Here is a 12,919-nt window from a genome sequence, read left to right as displayed (position 1 = left end):
TGTTGCCGGGGCAACAGCAGGCTCAAAGCTATGCTGCGTCTCTCTGCCAAAGCAAATAAAAAAGATATCGGTGGGTAATGCAAGGCACATTGTTAAATGCAGATAACAGGTTTACTTGGTCACTGATCTGGCCACGACCCTGCCTGACTGCTGTGTCTGTGTATAGCAGAGTGGCAGATCACGCTACAATAAATAAGTGTGCTGTTTCTGTTTCAAGCTGACTAAGGCTTGTGTTTTGGGGTGCAAGACAGGGACATAGCGCGACCCCAATCTTTTATGATTTGCTTCTGTATCGCTTCACTCCAGCGCTATGAGCCTGGTGTTGCCCTTCCCCAGCAACAGACAAACAATCTTTCACAGATGCTTCAATCACGCTTCGGGACGCATTTCAGCGTGTCGTTCCCGCTGGGTGGGGGGCCTCAAAAGAGTTCAGAAACCTCACAAAGTGAAGAAGAAAGGGATGATTCGGCTTCTGATTGATAACTGTGCTGCCCACAACATGCTTCTACATTTAGATAATGTTCGTGTTGAATTCCTCCCACCCAATTGCACAGCAGTGCTTCAGCCATTGGATTTGGGCATCATTCGCACCTTGAAAGTGTATTATTGCAAGGAAATACTGAGAAAAATTCTCATCAGCATAACTTGTAGGCAGGAGGAGATTAAAATTAACATGAAAGAAGCTACTGAAATGATTGCAAATGCCTGGATGCAAGTTAAAGAAAGCACTATAGTAACAAATGCAGAATCTCATTACCACAAAATTTTTGTTACAACAAAATATTTTTTAGGTTCTTTGTATATACATGATAATTTTGCAGTAAGTGAATTTTTTCAATACAAAACTACTTCACAGTGATTCTGTTAAAATAATTCTGGATGTTTTATTTTAATATTGACATACTACCTCAGAAACTGAAAAAAAATGTATCCTTTCTGACTTCTCACATTCATAAGGCAAAACTGCAAAAAAGTACTTTGAAAAGTAAGAACTGGAGTTTTATATTGCTTCAGTCTATTCATCTCTTTTTACACAGGTTACAGGCCTACCTGTTTTGTTTTTAGTTTTTCTTTTATCACTTTATCCATCTCCCGGCTTCATTCTTGCTGAAGAAGTTTGCTTATATTATTGGATTTGTGTACTGTTAGAGGAGCAACATAAAAGCAACTTCAAGGTGGCACTAGCTACAAAGGGACTAGTAGACATGCCAGTATTCCATATAATTCTTATTATTACTTGACTGAAACTTTATCTAAGGTGACTTACAACACTTGAGATACAATTGATTACATTTCTTTTGTTTTTCCAATTGGGGCATAGGCCTTTTAACCTCAAAGTTTGAAGTCCAAAGTGTTAACCACTAGGCTACTATATAAGAGAGTGTTCCATACTTAACCATTAGCATACATAACCATAGTGGCAACTTATAGCAGTACTGTTAATGAACTCATTGTTCTGCCATCCACTGAACAACATAACATAACATTCTTAAATTCACTTAATTGAGTCCAGAGTTATTGGGGAGTCTTTCCCAACAGAAATATATGCAAGGCAGGAACTAACTATGGAGAAGGAGGCAGCCCATCGAAAGACCCACTCACTCACTCAGCCACACTCACACAGGGACAAATCACATATTAAATATAACATACACAAAACCTGCTGGGAGTACACAGAGTAAACATGCTCACGCACACACAGAGACGTGGAAAAAATGTGGTAATTTAATAATAATAACAAAGAAGTGCCAGCTTTGAACCCTTCAGGCTAGATCTGCAAAAAATTAACACTAACAAATGTGAATAGTAAAAGAATGAAAATCTTGTATTTAAATTTTAGTTATTTTTTAACTTAAGTTGATCAAATTCATAAGAGCTAACGTTTAAATTATTTCCTTATGTGCTAATGACTGAACAAAATGTTGTTGTCATCATTAACAGCTTATTGTATTGATTTACTGAACCAAAAGCAACTTTTAAAACCATGCCCAAAATGAATGCATGAAATTCAGCAGGTTTACTCTACACTGAATAAGTGTCAATAATGAGATTTTACAACAAAAGAAAATAAGAATTACTTACTTATGAATGTGTTCTTCTACTGTGATTAACAAGATCGGCTGACAGCATGTCACGGATTTAAGGTTTCCTTTGAAATGTCACTCAAACAACAACTTTAGGAAAAGTCTTTCATATAAATAAACAATTTAAGCTGCCCTTGAATTTGAGTTGAAAGGCCTACTTACTGTCTTGAACGTAATGTAAGGTGACACACTATATTATCTAATCACAAATATACAGGAGACAAGCACATGAAACATTTTGAACTTTATTTTGATTAACTGGGTCATAATGTCAGTTAAAGCTTTGGACTTTCCGAACAGAGAATATTAATATTTTTAATACAAAAATCAATAAATATGTACATAGTTCTGTTTTTCTAGGTATAGAGTATAACACATTTCCAGGTTTTGTTTTTGACAATAGTATATATACCTGTATATTAGGACTGCTGTTTGATTTAATAATTGAATCCCAATCGTACAGTTAAAATGTTTCCCCATAATTAACGGCATATTAATCAAAATATTATGCATTTCCTACAAGCATGTTAATATTTTTCTATAAAGCAAAAATAATTCAATGATTAATTTCTAACACAAAACAGTTTTAATGGTCACTTGTCTAGGTATATTAAATTATTCCAGTTAGTTTTTTGAACAGTTTTGTGTAACAGAAACAACTAAATAAAGTGTGAAACATAAATGAGTCAAAAATTCAAAGTTTTCTGTTTTATCTTTTATTTTGAGCCAGACCAAAATGCAAATTAGTGTAGCAATTTGATTTGTTCTGTTGATAATTCTGTCTTTAAAATTATATAAAAATGAAAAATAAGACATTATTTATTTTCTGACTATTTATTCAGCCGTTTGCTTAAGCAGACTAGTTTAATTGTACTGGCTGATCAAGGGATATTCTTTATTTATTAACAACATATCCAGATACAGAAAACAAATACAACGGACCAGTGCTGGGAAACATTACTCTTAAAATTAACGTAGTTACTTTACTCATTACTTACATAAAAGTAATTAAATATGTTATATAGTTACTTCTTATAAAATATATTAAGTTGCAAACTGTGCTTTTTCTTTGCCATATTTTTTCTTCTAGTAGAGATATGAAACCCATACTTTTAATCAACATAAATCTATTACCTTGAACAAAGAGAACATTATGTAGCTTTTAGTGCCCCTTATTTTAAGCCTTTGTTATTTCTTACAATTGGGTACCATAGAAAATAAGTGTTATGTATAAATGAAGGCTGTGTGTGTTGACTGTGCACAAGGGCCATTATAAGTCCTGATACTGCTGAGGCCTGTGACTATATTGAGACCTACCTCCTGATTTTGAACACACAGTCACTTGACGTCACTGGCCAGGCAACAAATGGATCCAGATTTTGGCTCCCTTCCTAACAGGCGAGGTGCTAAATCTTTGAGGATTGTGCTGCTGTTGATTATCTGACTCTAAAGAAGGAAATCCTTGCCTGTTACAGACTGACGCCTGACTGCTCCGCTGCATCCACTTAACAGTGTCATCTCCAGGCAGAGGAGTAGCTTCAGTGATAGACTTTTGTCACTGTCCTGCTCCACTGACAGACTGAGGAGATCGTTCCTCCCCCACACTATGCGACTCTTCAATTCCAACCCGGGGGAGTAAATGCGAACATTAATTTTATTTTAATTTTTTTTTTTTTCATTTTTATTACTATTTAATTTAATTTTGTTTCTTTGTATCAGTATACTGCTGCTGGATTATGTGAATTTCCCCTTGGGATTAATAAAGTATCTATCTATCTATCTATCTATCTATCTATCTATCTATCTATCTATCTATCTATCTATCTATCTATCTATCTATCTATCTATCTATCTATCTATCTGTAGTGCTGCAGAGAATGGTCGGTTTGAACCCACCCACCAACTTCACAGATAGGCCTTTCATTTGTGGGGCCAGATGGCTCACTGGCTAAGGTCTGGACAAAACACCATCACACAATCCTTGAAATGGTCTTGTGTGACTTTCTCCCCTCCCAGAACATTTAGCCTTTGAGACCATAGAGGAATACCAGTTGGCCCTACAAGAACAGAACCCAGAAGCCAAGAGAAGTCACAGTCTCAACCAGCTGCAAAAACTGAAGCTTCATTCCAAAGAACAGGACCCCGGAGTGCTGAAATTAGTCTTCTGCCCCATTTCCTTTGCTAAAAGCGGGCAAGATTGGGCAGAAGGTCTCCAACTGCCCATACCTCAATAAGCTTATGGACTGTGGCTGGTCTGTAGGAAAATGGTACCATGACACAACCGCATTTAACTCACATGTCTTTCCTTTTTCAGGCACAGCCAATGTTAATGGGCAGACATTAGTAGCTATTTATGACATCAGAAGCAACATCTCAATTCTTGCCCACTGATATGTCCAGTTGCCACAGTATTATGGCAAAACAGCCAGTCTTTTCTGCATCCATGGTAAAACCCATTGGTATCCAACTGCCACCTTAATGGTGAGGTTGTGGTCTTACCCAGAATGCCATACACTGTAATCCTTAGGAAAGACTGGCCATGGCATAACCAAGACCAGGACCAGTTACTGCCTAAGAATGGGATGAACTAAAGTCTTGCTGTCAATGAGCTTTCCATATGGTCATCCCAGATCGTATAAGAAAGCAGGTAAGAGTGTGATGATCAAGTGTACTGGGATGTTTTTTTGGGGGGGAGAGTGGGTGTGATATTTATAGTATATTTTGCTAGTTCCTCATTTTGGGAATGCCTCAGCTGCATTCAGAAGACAATATTTGGGGCTTAGCTAGACTAGTAAACCGTTAAAGATCCTGGCCTCCATCTTGGCTGAATTTTGGAGGCGTCATCTATTTTGCTTTGGAGGAAACTTCAGTTGTAACAGGTACAGCCCTGGTTTCTTTATTTTGTATGTTTGTTGTTATTTATATACAAGTTTTCATATTTTGTTATTAATTCTGTTTTAGTTTCGTTCTGTTCTTATGTAATATGAGCTTTTTTTATATTGTATTCTTTATTAATTTTGTATTTCTTTTTGTTATATGTTGTGTTTTTGTTATCTGCCCTATTTCATTCATGTGGAGGCCGAGGAGGCAGGGCCATCTGCCCTAGCTGTATAAAAGCCAATGTGGCCGATAGAATGGTCAGCTTCGGCATTCTGTCTTTGTTTGGATACCTACTTATTGTGATTGTTGTATCTGTATTGAATCTTCTGGCATTTGACCCCTGCTGATGTTTAAAAGTACTCCAAAATGTGATTTATTTGGATCTTTTGCTTTATTCTCTTGCCTTTAAGGCAATACAAATTTTTTCTTCTATGTTTCTGCCTTGCCTTTTGCACTCCTTTTTGAATTCTTTATAATAAACAGGAAATTTGTTTTTGCCAAAGCATATTCGATTTTTTTCCTCTTTCCATTTGACAGAGATGAACTTTTTTTTTATTTTGGGAGTGTGCTTTCTTCCTCAGTTTGGGGCTAGGCTGCCTAGAGCTGATGCCTATCTAGGAGGCTCAGACCAGAATCAAGTGAAGGCCTTGCCTTTTGTGTGGTTCTTTTTAAGGCCTGGTCCCTGTTTTGTGCTTTGTGGCAGGATTACATATCACACACTGTATATTCTATGTTTCAGTTATGCATGTTTTTGTTTTAATGTAACAATAATAGACAAATTACACAGAAATACTTGGGATCTCGAAAGCATATAAAATACCTTTTGTGCCTCAGTGTTGACAGAAAGCTTGAGGCATACTAGACCTTTTTTAGGCTATCACAAGCAGTCTGATGAGCTGGTGGTGGTCCCACATCCTTAGGATTCACAGGAGAAATAAATAACTAAATAAACATTAATAAAGGACAAAATGATTTAATAAATGTAAATACTTAATACAAAGAAATTAAACACATAAAGAAAGAAATTAACCATAATACTTTAATTAAAAAATCTATCATAATAAAACACAAAAAAACAGCAAAATAAGCAAACATGGAGCAAAAAGACTAAAGCCAGGAATGAAACTTTCACAAAAGTATAACAGACAAGCCTTTTTATCAATCACTTTATGATAAGCAATATAAACGGGTATCATTACGTGCTTGCCAAATTTATATCATGTGATTCTCTTAGTTTGTGGCTATCTTATTCACACTGGACTACATCAAGCAAGTTTAGGGTCTTCACATTTAAATAAGAAAAACATTTAAATTAAATTAATATAGTCATGTGGAGGAGAAGAAGAAAAAACTGTAGGAAGAATATTCATTAAATGGTAAAATCATTAAATAGTTCATTAAATAGTAAAATTCCTCAGCACCATCTCATCACATGGATTAAAGGCAAACATATATATTTTAGACAAAGTTAGAGAAGTCCTCTAAAGGCAAATATGTATCTCTTAGAGGATTTTAGAGAAGTCCTTTTAATTGTATGGGTTTTAGGTGGAAATGGTGAACAATTAGGCATTCCTCTTGTACTGCAGTGTCTTTTCTCTGTAGAATAATTTTAAACTTATAAATTAAAACCTTACCTAGTATGCCATGAAGCAATTAAAATAAGTACTTCATGAGGTCCATTGTTCAAGTCTGACTCAAGGCCTGATGTATGTTTAGAATGCATGACATCTTCATCCTTTCCCAGTTCCATTTGTGTACCAAAGGACAGCTGTGATATAAATTCCACCATCTATCCAATTCTTCTTAACTTGCTTTACCCAATGCAAGGTCACAGGGAGTGGATTATACACTGTCAACGTGTCAAAGCATGGTTTTCATTCTTAGTCAAGCCAGACAACATTTTGTATCTCTGTAAGCTTGATGACTTATTTCAGTTGGAGTTCTTATATTTCTCTCATCACAAACATCTGTCAAAAGCAACAGTTTAATCCATCCATCCATCCATTTTCTAACCCGCTGCGAATACAGGGTCACGGGGTCTGCTGGAGCCAATCCCAGCCAACACAGGGCACAAGGCAGGAACCAATCCCGGGCAGGGTATAGGGCCAATTTTAGAGTGCCAATCCACCTAACCTGCATGTCTTTGGATTGGGAGGAAACCGGAACACCGGAGGAAACCCACGAGACACGGGAGAACATGCAAAATGAACACCGGTCTCTCTCAAAAACTGCGCCATGCCGCCCCAACAGTTTAATGTATCTGCCAAAAATTAGTAAAATGAACATCTCTCAAAAAAATGCAATTGCTTGAATTTGACGTTCCCTTTAGAACTAATAACGGAATTTAATTGCAACAATTATAACAGGGCTTCATTAATATTTCTAAACTGATTATATTTTATTTATTGTAAAATGACACAAAATGTAGGCAAAGAATCTTTGTTTTATACAGCAGATGTTATGCATTGTCCCAAAGTACCGGTACTTTATGAGTGTAGAAGTACAATGAGATGAAGTCCATTTTGCAAAATGAGTCAGCAATGGGCCTGAAACTACACTCTTATGGATTCCTTGTTTTGTTTTTTAATAACACCAGAAAGCCATGAGTTTTACCTTTTCAAACATAAATGTTAAATAAAGTATTACTTGTACACTGTTTACATAATAAACAGTGGCACATTTAACCACCTAGAACATACCAAGGAAATACTGTAAGTGTTACGTGTTCATGTTGTTTTTTTTTCTCTTTACTTGTACATAGAAGTCCAGTTTGTCTAAGGTTCTCTGATATTTCTTGGAAAAGACTGAAATCACATTGAATTTGGTCATCAGTAAAAACTTCAGTAACTGCTAGTAATTCTACGATTCATTAGCATTGTTTTGACAAAATGATGGCTCAACTGTTGTATTCTTGTCTGCTTGAAGTCTTAGGCTAAAGCATATCAGTGACCACAATGTCACCACAGTCTTTGGAAAGACATTCAATTTAGTAAAGGTTCTATCTCTACAGCAGGTACTAAACTAGCCAGGACATTTCATCAATAATTTAGCTTGAATGATTCTTAGTGCCAAAATTAAATGGAAGGTGTTAGCTATGTTGAAATGCAATACATATGGAAGTGGGATATTTAATTTTGGCACGGTTTTAAAATGTCATAATTAAAAACACATCAATCAAATGATCAGATTCTTTTCACTACAGCAAACCATCTTCATGTTAGTATAAATGCAATAGAAAGGCACATTGTATTATAATCTATAATGTATTGCATTTTGCTTAACGTCACAGGGTGGGCCAAGGATGTGTCAACAGTTGGGAAAAGAAGCGGTCCAGTAACAAGTGCCCCTTGCCCCACATTTTGATGCTCATTGATCATTTGATTACTTTTCATTTTGGCATGATTAAAGAGTTGTCCTGAATCAAAATATGTATGGAGCTGGCACTAAGCAAAATGCAATAATGTAATATCTAAATCAGGCATTAATCTGTGTCTGGCAGGTATCCCACCCATCTTTTCTGCTTTGCTTGATTAAGTTTAGTACTTTCCACTTACCAGGTCACACCCACTAATTATATGTTTTTAAAATGTAAAAAAACACCATCTTAGAATAAATTAAAAAGAATCATCACAAAATTTACCCCAGCACTTTACCCTAGCAGAGGATTTATTGATTATTTATGAGACAGAACTTGTTTATTGCAAATTGTAGTGAAAAACAAGCAGGATAAATGACAAACATCTATGTATAAAAACATATGACAATAAAAATACACATTTAGTAAATATTATAACAAGGATTAAATCTACATACACACAATTTAATTAAGCAGGAATCTTAATTAAAGACTTAGTCACTGATTGTAATGAAACTATCCAATGTGGAGGACGACTGGGGCCCTTGTCTGGCCGGGGCATCTCAATGCTGGTTGGACGGGTGTGTGGTGGGTAGGGGAACATGGTCAAAGCATTACCTCACTCGGAGCACTAGGTGGCAGCCCCCCAGGGTTGCAGCGCTGCCTCGGACTCCCACAGGGCTCCATGGGAATTGGAATTGGAAACAGCCCTGTTGGGATTCATGGGCACCGCTGAGGGGTGCATCAGCAGCTCCTGAGCCCTTATGGGCAGTTCTTCCACCACACCCAGAAGTGCTGCCGGAAGTGAAATAATGAGCACCTGGAGCACTTCTAGGTGCCTTATAAAAGGAGCCAGCAGCCACTACTCCAAAAGCCAGAGTCGGGAGGTGGAGGACAAAGCTGACCAGGAGGAGTGGAGGAGAGAAAAGTGTTGTTTAGTGCTTGTGACTGTGCTATACTTGAGAGAAATGGGGGAAGGTGTTTCCCGAGGGAAAAAAAAGGAATAAAAATCGTGTGCCTTGAACTTGTGTCCTACATCTGTCTGTGTTGGGTCTGGGCGGCAGTGCGCCCTCTGCTGGCCACACAAGCCAGTGTGCTCTTTCAGAATCCGAGACCAATGCACAGATTTCCATGACCATGTTTGCCTTGGCCAAACAAAGAAGTTTCAAAGCACAAGTGTACAGACAAAGAAATGAATGAGTTAATTGGAGAACAGTCCTAAAGAACCAAAATGATTTATGTAACCCTCAACTCAATATGAAACAAAACCCACCCATACAGAACTTAACTGCTGTGCCCACCCTGCACCCTATCAAGCTTTTATCTGTACACCCCAATACAACAGGATTCATATTTCTAATACAGGGCTTCTCCTTAAAAGCAAGTGTCTTTTTAAATGAAATGAAATGCTCACTGTGAAAGCCAAGCCAAAAATAACTTGTCATCTAGAAATGTCTGTCTGAGGGCATGCCTCACACTACGGAGATGTGGCAATTCCCACAGCAGGGCACAGGTGTCAGCCCCCCCAAGGGTAAGAAGTGACAAATGCTGGGACCCACAAGGAAACCTTTTTGTGTTGTGCATTAAAACACATTTTGAGCAGAATGCCTTTGACATGCTATATCAACAATAAAAAAGTTGTTAGTTGAGTTGGCATCTTAAAAAAGGACGGGACCCATTTATGTTTATTTTGTAAAAGTGCCTGTGATTTGTCAAACAATTCTCATGGCCTGCAACCTAAATTTCTAAATTCCTCCTTTGAGACTTATCAAGACAAATTGTACAAAATTCTGTACTGCTCTGTTATTGCACTCTACTGTATATTTCATTAGATGTGTTTCCATAAGTATATACAGTAAATGTTTTACAAACAGGCTGAAAGGCGCTGTTATGCTTGGTTGCCATGTCTGTTTTACTACATCTCCATTCCCCACTGCCCTTAACATAACAAATGAGTAAAATGACAAACCATTCCTTAATGGAAGACCAGCAGTGAGCCCCAGCTTTTCAATAACATTCTTAAAGGGAAAACATACTGGCATCATAGATGGACAACATGGATGGATAATGATATATACATATATATATATATATATATATATATATATTGTGGAGCCGACCCGGACACAGACAGGCAGACATGTTGTTAAATACCACCACACGTTTATTATTTACACTATATACAAAAATTATGTCACTCAGACACAGTCCCGTGCATACCACAAACCCCAATATACAGTCCTGGCCACTCAGTACCTTTCTTCGGGCCGCCTCCACACTCCTCTTCTGCCTCATCCTACTTCCACCCGACTCTAGCCTCTGACTGGAGGGAGGCGGCCCCTTAAATGGGAACCTGAATGGGCTTCAGCTGCTTCCCGGCATTCCTCCGTAGCCACGCCCCAGTGTGGCGGAAGTGCCGGCTGCGCACCCGGAAGCCGTCCGGGTGTCCCCTGTCATCTTCCCCCCAGCACTTCCGCCACTCCCGGGATATTCAGGCACTGGGGCGCCGCCTGGCGGTGGCCACGGGTCCCTACAGGGCTGGGCTTCCAAGCCCTTCACCCGAGGCCCCCAACATAACCAGGGCGGACGCCCCCTCACGGTCTGGAGGAGGCACAATCTAATATTTATAAATAAATATTATAAATAAAACCAAATGAGTGTTTGTTTGCATTGCTTCCAATGAAAACAGATGTGGTGATGGTAAGGGGGTCTTTATATATCTTGGTAGCTGGCTAGGAAACTAGACTCTTTACTGTCAGCCTGATGATTTTTCAGTGGCAAAATTAATAATTATTCACATGGTGTACAGAGAAAAATGCAATTATAAAGTTTAAAAAGTTCAACCTCATCTGGACATTAAAGTGCAAAAAAAAAAATCCTGCTACAAAGACAATAATAATAATATGCTCAATAGCACTACATTGATCTGTAGGGGTGGGACACAGTGGTGTTTATTGAGAGCATTTAATTTGGCTTTTACATTTAAGTAGTAGTTGCATTTTCAGATTCAAAGGGAAAGTGTAATCTTGGATGATGTGGTAGTGCAATGGTATACGCATTAGTGTGCCTGGTGATCGGCTGGAATCCAAATAAAGAATGGGCACTGTATTCTGATGCTGCTAGTGTCTTCTCCAGTTCCCTGTCATTACCGTATATACTCGCATTTAAGTTCTCCTGTGGATAAGTTGGGGCTTGATTTTACTGAATAGTTTTCCATATTTTTTAATGTCGGTCGCATAAGTCGAATGCGTTAAACTCAGGCTATTGGTCCAAGAGATTATGATATGCTAACTCCCACCTGAGAGAGTAACCACGGAGCAAGCTGCTTTTTTTTCTATGTATTGTGCCTACACAAACATTTGCACTGTTTAGTGTTTTTTGTATCTCACATCCTCATACACCTTTATCGTAAGAGCATCCCTTATCTACGATGGAGCGTTCAACCAGAAGAAAGTATGAAGCAGGTTTTAAATTAAAAGATGCTGAAGTGGCGAAAAAAAAAGTGTTGTATTTTTGAATGAATGTACAAGTCGGGGTCTGATTTTTTGATTGATTTTTCTGTTTTCAAGACCCAACTTATAAGCGAGTATATACGGTAATTGAGTTTAATTAGATATGTTCTAATAACCAAGCCTCACAAAAAGTAATCTGGAGGTTAATTACAGCTATACGTTTTGTCTGACTTCAGTGATTTTGCAAAACATCAGTTTATGCCAAATGTTAGTTCATTGGATCATTACTTAGTATGTCAGGTGAGACCAAATGCTCAAGATTTTAAAAGATTTACTAAATTTTAAATCCCCAGTATGAAAATGTGATCATGGGCATTTATTTTAGGAAAGCCAACAATCAATAATTTTGATTCTAAGAACTATTTTTTTTTGCTTACTTTTCTCTATCAATATTTCATATTCTTCAATCACTTTCTCATATACTTATTATAATAGAGTAGAATGAAAATAGCCTGGTTAGTTTTGATAGGAATTGTGCCCTTATGTAAGCACTTGACATGATTTTATTCATTTTCAAATTTAATTAGCATTTAATTCAAGGAAAAAGGTGGTGGTCTTGAAAACACTTGTCAGTGATCTTAACAGCTCTAATTGTATTAGACTTTAACATAACTTTGAAGGAGACCTCTTAGTTAAATTCTGGCTGTCAAAGTGTCAGAGAAGCATACCACTTTAAAATCTGAGACTTTTTTCAATTTAATTAGGGAAGTGTTGATTTCAAAAATTATTCCACAACCAGCAACTGTGGTGTTGATTCAGCGCTAGTATGAATTTTAATTTTTCTTTTCATAACATGTCCTAGGCATACATGTCCAGAAAAATAATCCTATTTCCAATATTTAAGAATGTTGCTTATGAATTCTAAAAAGAGGTCATACACATGCTGACTTCTAATATTTAACAAGGGGCCTAAGTTTAAAAATAAAATAAAACAAAACGCAATCAAAATGTTCACAGGTAGAATTAAAATTAATTGACAAATGAAAATTAATCTACATTTATTTTACAACCCTCTTGTAGGGGGTTTTGAAAAATTAGGTACTATTAAATATAATTAGTATTTTAACGGTGGTATCACATAGTAGAAC

Source organism: Polypterus senegalus, chromosome 4 (assembly GCF_016835505.1).
Source record: "Polypterus senegalus isolate Bchr_013 chromosome 4, ASM1683550v1, whole genome shotgun sequence".
NCBI lineage: Eukaryota > Metazoa > Chordata > Cladistia > Polypteriformes > Polypteridae > Polypterus > Polypterus senegalus.
The sequence above is the reverse complement of the archived record's forward strand: the minus strand, read 5'-3'. Positions refer to the sequence as shown.